Consider the following 11,792-nt stretch of genomic DNA (forward strand, 5'->3'; position numbering starts at 1 on the left):
TGTTCTCACTCATAAGTGGGAGCTGAACAATGAGAACACATGGACACAGGGAGAGGAGCATCACACACTGGGGCCTGTCGGGGGTGTGGGACAAGTGGAGGGAGAGCCTTAGCACAAATTCCTAATGCATGCAGGGCTTAAAACCTAGATGATTCATTGATAGGTGCAGCAAACCACTATGGCACATATATACCTATGTAACAAACCTGCACGTTCTGCACATGTATCACAGTACTTAAAAAAACTCCTAGACACATGCAGCCTATAATATTGAACCATGAAGAAATACTTAACTTGAACAGACCAATAGCAAGTTATAAGATGGAAGCCATTCTAAACTGTCCCCTAGCAAACCAAGCCGGTGATCCTATGGCTTCACTGCTTAATTGAATTGTACCAAGCATTTAAGGAAGAACTAGTAGTAATCATACTCAAAATGTTCTGAAAAAATAGGAATACTTTCACTCTCAGTCTAAAAGGCCAGTGTAACCCCAATACCAAAAGTAAACAATGACTTATCTAGAACACACTACAGGCCAATATCATTGATGAATACTGATGCAAAAATCTTCAGCCAGATACTAGTAAAACGAATTCAGCAATATATTAAAGTGATCAGTTATTATGACCCAGTGGGATTTATCCTATTGATAAAAGGATGGTTCAACATATGCAAAACAATCAATGATACCTCATGTCACAAAATGAAGAAGAAAAAGTTATATAATCCTTTCAATTGAGTCTGAAAAAGCATTTGTTAAAATTCAAAATATCTTCATGATTAAAAAACTTTCACAAAAGCATGTATAGAAAAAACATACATCGGGAAAATAAAAACTACATATGACAACCCACAGCTAGTATCATACTTAATGGAGAAAAACTGAAAGTCTTGCTAGAACAACAACAGACTGGTATAAATGGCATCCACAATGGAAAAGAAGAAGTCAAAGTATCCTTGTTTGCAGAAGATATAACCTTATATTTGAAAAAACCTAAAGACCCTAGAAGAAAACTATTAGAACTGAAACAATTTCAGTAAAGTTGCAGGATACAAAGTCAACATAAAAAATTAGTAGCATTTCTATATGCCAACAGTGAACAATGTGAGAAAGAAACAAAAAAGTAATCTAATTTAGACTCACTTAAAATTAAATACCTGGGAATTAACTTAATCAAATAAGTGAAAGATCTCTATAATAAAAACTGTAAAAAACTGATGAAAATAATTTAAAAGGACACTGAAAAATGGAAAAATATTTTATCTTTATGTTTTGGAAGAATATTGTTAAAATTTCCATCTACCAAAAGGAATCTACAGATGCAATGCAATCCCTATGAAAATACCAATGACATTCTTCAGGGAAATATAATAGCAAAAACCATCCTGAAATCCTGAAGCTTCCATGGAATCACAGAAGTCCCAGAATGGTCAAAGCTATCCTGAGCAAAAAAAAAAAAAAAGCAGAACTGGAGGACTCTCATTACCTGATTTCAAACTCTACTATAGAGCTACAGTAACCAAAACAACATGGAACTGGCATATAAATAGGTACACAGAATAATGGAACAGAATAGAACCCAGAAACAAATCCATACACCTAGAGTTAACTCATTTTCAAGAAAGTTGCCAAGAACATACATTGCAAAAAGACAGTCTCACCATAAATGGTGCTGGGAAAACTGGATATCTATGTGCAGAAGAATTAAAATAGACCCCTATCTCTCGACATATGTGAAAATCAAGTAAAATATTATTAGACCTGATATTTGATATATCAAATATCAAAATATTATTAGACCTGATATTTGATAGCACGACAGTGTGACTATAGTCAATAATTATGTAATTGTCCATTTAAAAATAACTAAAGGAGTACAATTGGATTGTTTGCAACACAGAGGATAAATATTTGAGGTGAAGAATATCTCACTTAGCAGGAAGTGATTATTACTTTTTTCATGCCTATATCAAAACATCCTATGTACCCTATAAATATATACACCAATATTTACCCACAAAACTTAAAAAATTAAAAAGAAGAAATAATATTATAAACATTTCCAAATCTGGGGAAATATATATGTAACTGAACAATCTCCTATTATGTTCAATCCAAACAAGACTACACCAATCATGTTAACAATCATACTATCAAAAATGAAATGTGAGAGAGAATCATGAAAGGAGGAATAGTTACAAAAATCACACAGAAAGAAATGTTAATATGCTGATTTCTGCACAGAAACCTTAAAAGTCAGTAGCGTTGGATGATACATTCATGATACTGAAAGAAAACCCTGCCAACCAGGAATAATTTACCCCAAAATGCTGTTCTCCACAGGTGAAGAAGAGATAAAGACTTTCTGAGACCAGACATGGTGGCTCATACCTATAATCACAGCACTTTAGGAAGCTGAAGTGGGTGAATTGCTTAAGCCCAGAAATTTAAAACCAGCCTTGGCAACATGACAAAACCCTGTCTTCACAAAAGGAAAACACAGAAAAATTTACTGCACATGGTGGAGCATGCTTGTAGTCCCAGCTATTCAGGATGCTGAGGTGGGAAGATCACCTGAGCCTGGAAGGTTAATGATGCAGTAAGCTGTGATTGCACCACTACACTCCAGCCTGGATGACAGAGTGAGACCTTGTCAAAAAAAAAAAAAAAAAAATCTCTGAGACAAAAGCCTAGTTAGGTCATTCCCACTATACCTGCCTTGTAGGAAATGCTAAAGGGAGTTCTTCAGGCTGAAAGAAATAGAAACTACTGAGAAACTTTAAAGCACGAAAGTATAAGACTCATGGGTAAAAGTAAGTATATAATCAAATTCAGAATACTCTAATACTGCAATGGTCTGTGTAAATCACTTACATATTTAGTATGAAGGTTAAAAATACACAATTATTAGAAAAATAATAGCTACAGTAATTTGTAAGAGATACACAATATAGATATAAATTGTGACATCAGAAAGAAAATGTGAAAGGAGAGTAAAAGTATAGTTTTGTATGCTAGTGAAATTCAGTTCTCATTAGTTGAAAATGATCTGTCATAGTTATAAATTATTTTGTTTGTCTCATTGTAACTGCAAAGCAAAATCTATAAGAAGTACAAAAAAGAGAGAAATTAAGGTATTAAAGCACTACTGCAGAAAATTATCTAATCACAAAGGAAAACAAGAGTACAGAAACAAAATAGCAAAAGATTTGTAAAACAACCAGAAAGTGTTTAATAAAATGGTAGTAGTAAGTCCTTATTATCAATAATTAACTTGAGTTTAAATGGATTAAATTCTTCAATCAAAAGATACATAGGGCTGAATGGATTAAAGAAGAAAATAAGAATGCTGCCTACAACAAACTTGCTTCATCTTTAAGGATACACGTGAGGCCGGGTGCGGTGGCTCAAGCTTGTAATCCCAGCACTTTGGGAGGCCGAGGTGGGCGGATCACGAGGTCAGGAGATCGAGACCACGGTGAAACCCCGTCTCTACTAAAAATACAAAAAATTAGCCGGGTGTGGTGGCGGGCGCCTGTAGTCCCAGCTACTCGGAGAGGCTGAGGCAGGAGAATGGCGTGAACCTGGGAGGCAGAGCTTGCAGTGAGCCGAGGTTGTGCCACTGCACTCCAGCCTGGGCAACAGAGTGAGACTCCGTCTCAAAAAAAAAAAAAAAAAAAAAAAAAAAGGATACACATGTACTGAAAGTGAAGGAATGGAAAACGATTCCATGCAAATGAAAACAAAAAGAGATCAAAGATAGCTATACCCACATCAAATAAAATAGACTTTAAGTAAAAAAGATTAAAAAGATACAAAGTACATCATTATATAATGACATAATTCAAATAATTCATCAAGAAAATGTAACAATTGTAAATATGTATGCCCACAACATCAGAGAACAAAAATATATAAAGCTGACATTAGTAGATCTAAAGGATGAAACAGGCTGCAATAAAATAATAGTAGGGGACTTCAATACCCCACTTTAAGAGATGGACAGATAGTGGCCAGGTGGAGCGGCTCACGCCTGTAATCCCAGCACTTTGGGAGGCCGGTGTGAGCAGATCACTTGAAGTCAGGAGTTCTAGACCAGCCTGGCCCACATGTAAAAACCCCATTTCTCCCAAAAAATACAAAAAAAAACAAAACTAGCTGGGCATGGTGGCACGTGCCTGTAGTCCCAGCTACTCAGGAGGCTGAGGCACAAGAATTGCTTGAACCCGGGTGGCAGAGGTTGCAGTGAGCCAAGATCATGTCACTATACTCCAGCCAAGGTGACAGAGCAAGACTCTTTCTCAAAAAACAAACAAACAAACAAAAAAGAAAAAGAAACAAAATGGATGGAAAAACCAAACAGAAAAATCAATATGTAGTCGGCACGCTTGAACTACTCTTTAGACCAAATGAACCTAACAGATATATACAGAAAATTCTATCCAGTTGAAGAATAAAACACATTATTTTCAAATACACATAAAACATTCTCCGGGATAAATGATAAATTATTTATTAGTCCACAAAATAATTCTTTTTATTATCTTTTTTTTTTTTTTTTTTTTGAGACTGAGTCTTGCTCTGTTGCTCAGGCTGGAGTGCAGTGGCGTGATCTCTGCCCACTGCAAGATCCACCTCCGGGGTTCACGCCATTTTCCTGTCTCAGCCTCCAGAGTAGCTCGGACTACAGGCGCCTGCCACCATGCCCGGCTAATTTTTTGTGTTTTTAGTAGACATGAGGTTTCACCGTGTTAGCTGGGATGGTCTGGATCTCCTGACCTCGTGATCCGCCCACCTTGGTCTCCTAAAGTGCTGGGATTACAGGCCTGAGCCACCGCGCCCGGCAACGTGCTTCCGAACAACTGATCTATCAAGGTAGAAATAAAAGAGAAAAGTGTCTTGAATCGGCTGGGTGCGGTAAGGCCCGCACTAGTAAGGCCCCAGTTAATTATCCTTTGAGACAGCTGCGTCTTTAGTTTGGAGATGGTCATCCTATTTTCTTGTGCAGTTTCATTGGAGCCCCTCTGGTGTCTCTCACAGGGCACTACTGCCACCTCCTGGGTCAAGTGAACAGCATCTAGTAGATCTAAGATTTGGGATCTGTACTGGAACGTGATGAGTTCCACTAGTTGTGCTGAGGTCCCCACGGGACAGAGCTTTTATTTCTATGACTTGGTAAAGGGACACTATAAAGTACCCTGCACGTCTTGCTCTATTCCAGATAAAACTGCTCCCACCTGAAAATCATATTTGTCTGGATTGTCCAGAAGTTGATCCTCTAAGTCCTCCAAGCTGGCATAAATTTGGTTAAGTATTTCACAGCATAAATGTGCCAGGTTATTATTTCCTGGTAGTGGAAGTAAGGTTGGCTGAGTTGAGGATGGAGCACCGCTAAACTGTTACCTGTGGGTTTTCTAGTAACAAGACTTGGTACTTCAACAGTTTGTTGTCAGTGAACCATTGTGGTCCTTTTATGTCCAATAAGGGGCCTGTATGGTGGGATGGCAGGATCTGGATTAACTGTCCCATGGTGATTTTGAGGGCCTCCTTGTATAGGAGTCCTGCTGCACTCACTATCTTGAGGCAGTGTGGTCACCCTCATGCAACTGGATCTAGGTTCATTGAAAAGGTACTTACCAGAGATTTGATTAGCCCAATGGTTTGAATTAGGACTCCAAAGGCTACAGCTTGTCTTTCAGTAACAAAAAGCTGAAATGGTTTGGTTAGTATAGGTGATCCAAGCGCTGGGACTTATGAGAGGGCAGTTTTTAGCTGCCTAAAGGCTTGCTCCTGATATTTTCCCCAGAAAAGCGAGTTTCTATTAGTCATTTCTTTGAATCTGATTAAGGACTTAACAATTCTATCATACCCCAGTATCCAAAGTCTGCAATATATTGTGATTCCCAGAAAGGCCTGAAGTAGCTTTTGGGTGGTTGGCGTAGGTATTTTGAGAATGATCTATATTCATTCTGGGGAGACCTTAGGATCTCCATGCGTCAGGATTATCCCCAGGCATTGGACCTCTTGTCTTAGTAGTTGTGACTTGGATAGCTGGACACTTCATACCCTCTGGGTATTTAACCTCTTGTCTTAGTAGTTGTGACTTGGACTCTTGGACACTTCATACCCTCTGCTTGCAAGGAAATTTAGTGTTTGAACTAAATGCTGGATTCCCAGCTCATTCATAGATTAATAGGTTATTTACATATTCTATTATGCAGATAAATAGGTTATTTATGTAATGTAGGAGAAAGGCAGTCTAGGCCACAAGGCCTGCAACTCTTAGATGAGTACTAGTACTGGACTAGGCCCAGAGAGAGCCAGTTTTGTTCTTGAAACCCCGGGCCTTGGTGGCATAGGCACCAGATGGGATCTCCTGGTCTGTGGGTTGCAAAGACCATGAGTAAAGCACAGTATCTGGGCTGGAGTCCACTGTTCTTCATGGCACAGTCCCTCATGGCTTCCCTTGGCTAGGGGAGGAAAATTTCCCAACCCCTGGCACTTCCCCAGTGAGATGACATGCCAGCCTGCTTCAACTCACCCTCCTTGGGCTGCACCCACTGTCCAACCAGTCCCAATTAGATGAACTGGGTACTTCAGTTGGAAATGCAGAAATCACCCACCTTCTGCATCTGTCTCGCTGGGAGCTGCAGACTGGAGCTGTTCCTATTTGACCACCTTGCCAGCAAATTCAACAATATTAATTCATTCAGTCCATGAACATAGATGTCTTTTCATTTCTTTGTATCATCTTCAATTTCTTTCATCAATGTTTTATACTTTTCAGTGTAGAGATCTTTTACCTCCTTTGTTGAACTTATTCCTAAATAGTTTATGTTTTGTAGATATTGTAAATGGGATTGTTCTCTTATTTTCCTTTTGAATTACTTTGTTGTTAATGTATAGACATGCTACTGAATTTTCTATGTTGATTTACTGAATTCATTTACTTTATCGAATTTGTTTTTTAGTTCTAGTTCTAATAGTATTTTGGTGGAGTCTTTAAGTTTTCTATGTTTGAGATTATGTGATCTGCAAACAGAAATGATTTTACTTATTTATTTTTAATTTGGAATCCTTTTATTTTTTATAAGCTTTCAACTTTTCCCCATTTAGTATGATGTCTGCTGTGGATTTGTTATAAACGATCTTTACTGTGTTGAAATACATTTTTTATTTCTAGTTTGTTGAATGTTTTCACCATGATGGAATGTTGAATTTTGTCAAACAATTTTTATGTATCTATTGAGATGACCAAATGGCTTTTGTCACTCATTCTGTTGGTGTAATATGTCATATTGATTGGTTTGTATATGCTCAACCATCCTTGCATCCCTGAGATAAGCCACACTCGATTATAGTAAATGATTTATTTTATGTGCTGTTGAATTTGATTTGCTAGTATTTGGTTGAGAATTTTTGAGTCTATGTTCATCAGGAATATTGGCCTATAGTTTTCTTTTTTTGTTGTCTTCTCATCTGGCTTTGGTATGACCATAAATTGGCCTCATAGAATGAGTTTGAATGTATCCTTTTCTATTTAATTTTTTTTAACAGTTTGAGGTTTGAGTAATACTAGTGTTCTTTAAATGTTTGGTGGAACTCAGCTTTGAGTTAGAGGCCCTGAGCTATTCTTTGACAGAAGATTTTTTATTATAACTTCAATCTAATTATTCATTATTGCTTCATTGAGATTTTCTATTTCTTCATGGTTCAGTCTTAATAGGTTGTATGTGTCCAGGAATTTATCCGTTTCTTCTAGGTTTTCCAATTTGTTGGAGTGTAGGTTGTCCATAACAATCTCTAATAATTTTTTCTTTTTCTGAAGTCTCAGTTCTCATGTCTCCTTTTTTGTTTCTGATTTTATTTATTTGAGTTCTCTTTTTTTTCTTAGTCTAGCTAGAGCTCTGTTAATTTATTTATCAAAAAACAACTTTTTGTTTAGCTGATCATCTGTATTTTTTTACTTTTAATTTTATTTATTACTGCTCTGATTCTTATTACTTTGTTTCTACTAATTTTGGGTTTGTTTGCTCTTTCATTTCTAATTCCTTGAGGTGCATCTTTAAGTTGTTGATTTAAACTCTTTATACTTTTTTGATGTAAGCATTTATTGGTATAAACATCCTTATTAGTACTGCTTTTGCTGCATCTTATAGATTTTGGTATGTGGTATTCCATTTTCATTTGTTTCAAGAAATATTTAAACTTTATTCTTAATGTCTTCATTGGCTCATTGGTCAATGAGGAGCATGGTGTTTAATTTCCATGTGTCTGTGTAATTTCCTAGGCTCCCCTTATTATTGATTTCTAGTTTTTTATTCCATTGTGGCTAGAGGAGATTCTTGATGTAACTTATATTTTTTAAGTTTTAAAAACTTGTTTTGTGGCCTAAGATATGATTTATTCTGGAAAATGTTCCATGTGCTGATGAAAAGAATTTTTATTCTCCAGCAATTGGGTGACATTATCTGTAAATATCTGTTAGGCCTATTAGATCTCACGTGTAGTGTAACCCCCGGTTGCTTTTTTGATTTTCTGTCAAGGTGATCTGTCCATTACCAAGAGTGGGTTGTTAAAGTCCTCTACTATTATTATAATGCAGTCTATCTCTCCCTTCAGATATATTAATGTTTGCTTTAGAGTGTTGGAAGCTCTGGCGTTGGATGCATAGTTATTCATAAGTGGTATACCCACCTTCTGAGTTGACTCTTTTATTATTATATAGTGACCTTACTTTAAAAAGTCTTTGATTTACAGTCTATTGTATCAATATCAATATAAGTGTGGCTACTCTTGATTTTTTTTTGGTTTTCATTTCAATGGAGTACCTTCTTCCGTGCCTTCACTTCGGTCTGTGTGTGTCTTCGTAGGGTAAAGTGGGTTCCTTAAAGCAGCATATAGTTGTGCCTTGTGTATTTTTCTATTCAGCCACTTTATGCCTTTTAATTGAAGTCGAGTCTATTTACATTCAGTGTTATTATTGATAAGTAAGGACTTACTACTGTCATTTTGTTGCTTGTTTTCTGGTTATTTTGAGACTCCTCTTTTCCTTTCTTTTTTTCTTACGCCATTTCTTTGTGGATAACTGATTATCACTGGAATTATGTTTTAATTTGTTGCCTTTTGTTTTCAGTGAATCTAAAAATCAGTTTTTGTGCTGTGGTTATTATTAGACTTAGAAAAATATTTTATAGATGTAACAAGCAATTTTAAAGAGACAATGACTTACCTCAAATCACAAATAAGAGAAAAGAAAGAAACAAAGGGAGAAAAACACAAAAAATCTACTCTTTTACTCCACCATCTCTCTTATTTTGACTTTTACTTGCCCCAATTTACATGTTTTTATATTAACTATCTATCTATTAAAAAGTTGTTGTAGCTATTATTGTTTTTGCTAAATTTTTCTTTTGGGCTCTGTACTAGAGTTATGAATGGATTGCACACTGAAAATACAGCAATATTCTGGGTTTATGTATGTGCTTTACTTTATCAGTGGGTTTTATGCCTTGAAAAGTTTTATTTTGCACATTAGTGCATTAGTGTTGTTTTCTTTCAGACTGAAGAACACCCTTTAGCATTTCTTATAATGCAGGTGTGGCAGTGGTGAATTCTATCAGCTTTTGTTTGTCTCTAAAATAATTTATCTTTCCTTCAAATTTGAATGAAAATTTTGTTGGATACAATATTCTTGGGTGAGAGGGTTTTTTCTTTTTAAATTTTACTTTAAGTTTTGAGATACATGTGCAGAATGTGCAGGTTAGTTACATAGGTATACACCCGCCATGGTGGTTTGCTGCACCCATCAACCTGTTATCTACATTAGGTATTTATCCTAATGCTATCCCTCCCCTAGCCCCTGACCCCCGACAGGTGTGTGATGCTCCCTTCCAACAGGGTTTTTTAAAAAGCACTGTGAAAATGTCATTTTTTTCCCTGTGTCATTTTTGGTTACCATTAAGAAATTTGTTGCCAGATGAATTGAATCTCTTTTACATGTTATTTGCTACTTTTCTCTTGCTGCATATAGGATCTTCTCTTTGTTCTTGCCTTTGAGAGTTTGATTGTTATTTGCTTTTGAGATAGTCTTATTTGGGTTGAATCTGTTGTTATCAGACCTTCCTGTATCTGGATATTTATATATTGCTCAAATTTTGGAAAATTTTTTGTTATTACTCCTTTAAATAACCTTTCCAGCCCTTGCTCAGCTCCCTCTTGAACACCAATAATTCTTACATTTGATCGTTTGAAGTAATTTTCTACACCGTGTAGTTGATCTTTATCCCTTTTTATTCTTTTTTTATTTTTTGTCCTCTAAATGTGCACTTTCAAATAGCCAGTCTTCAAGCTCACTGATTCTTTCCTCTGCTTGATCCATTCTACTGTTTTGAGCTTCTAATGACTTTGGATCAGCAAATGTGTTTCTCATTTCCAACATATCTTTTTATTATTTAAGTCAGTTTCTTAGTCAATTTTTTCTTGTAAATTTTTAATTTACTTTTTATTGTTATCTTGGAGATCAATAGATTTCCTTAAAATTGCTACTTTGAACTCTTGGTCAGAGAGCTCACAAATTGCTATCTTGTTTTGGTCAGTCACTGGATTTTTGCTTTGTCATCTGGGGAAGGTTATGTTTCCATTTGCTGTTGTTTTCTGTGGTTATAAATCTATGTCTTTGCATTGAAGTATTTATTTTTTATTCCACTTTTCTGTATCCAGCTTTTTCGGTTTTTTACTAGATATATTTGCTTGTTTTACTCTTTGCTTTACGTTTACTGATAGGGTGCTGTCTCCTTTTTGGCTCTAGGTGGCACCCTAACCCCAGATTTGTCTCAACTCTAGTAAATTGTCAGAGCACTACCTGTTCCAAATGTGGAAGATCCTAAAGGGATTATCCCAGCAGAGTAGGAAGTCTGGCTGGATTTTTCCCTGGGGACCCGGAGAATGTACCTCCAGCCACGCTCATTTGGGATCTTTTTGGCTGATTTACAGAGCTGAATTTCCTGGCTAAGGATGCTAGTCCTTCTTCCTTCCTTTGTCTCTGCCTGTCCTCAGGGATAGTTCTCCCTCTGGAAGTTGTGATAGTACCTATGAATTAAGGCACAAACAGGGTTTTTTGTTGTTGTTGTTGTTGGTTTTTTTTTTTTTTGCAGGGGAAGAAAGAAGGTGAAAAAGATGGTTGACCAGCTCAATTTTACTTTTCCCAGTGTAGAAATCATTAGATGAGGGGAGTTATTCATTATGGTTGGTGCCTGGAAGAATGGAGGGGAGGGCATTGTGGATGTGAATTTCCAGATCTCCTATGGTCTGCTCAGAGTTTTTCCACTGTTCTGTGACCCTGATAACTGTCCATCCTTATACTTTTTTTTTTTTTTTAGTATACTTTAGGTTTTAGGGTACATGTGCAAAATGTGCAGGTTTGTTACATATGTATCCATGTGCCATGTTGGTTTGCTGCACCCATTAACTCGTCATTTAGCATTAGGTATATCTCCTAATGCTGTCCCTCCCCCCTCCCCCCACCCCACAACAGTCCCCGGAGTGTGATGTTCCCCTTCCTGTGTCCATGTGTTCTCATTGTTCAATTCCCACCTATGAGTGAGAACATGCGGTGTTTGGTTTTCTGTCCTTGCGATAGTTTACTGAGAATGATGTTTTCCAGTTTCATCCATGTCCCTACAAAGGACATAAACTCATCATTTTTTATGGCTGCATAGTATTCTATGGTGTATATGTGCCACATTTTCTTAATCCAGTCTATCCTTGTTGGACATTTGGGTTGGTTCC

This window comes from Symphalangus syndactylus, chromosome X (assembly GCF_028878055.3).
Source record: "Symphalangus syndactylus isolate Jambi chromosome X, NHGRI_mSymSyn1-v2.1_pri, whole genome shotgun sequence".
NCBI lineage: Eukaryota > Metazoa > Chordata > Mammalia > Primates > Hylobatidae > Symphalangus > Symphalangus syndactylus.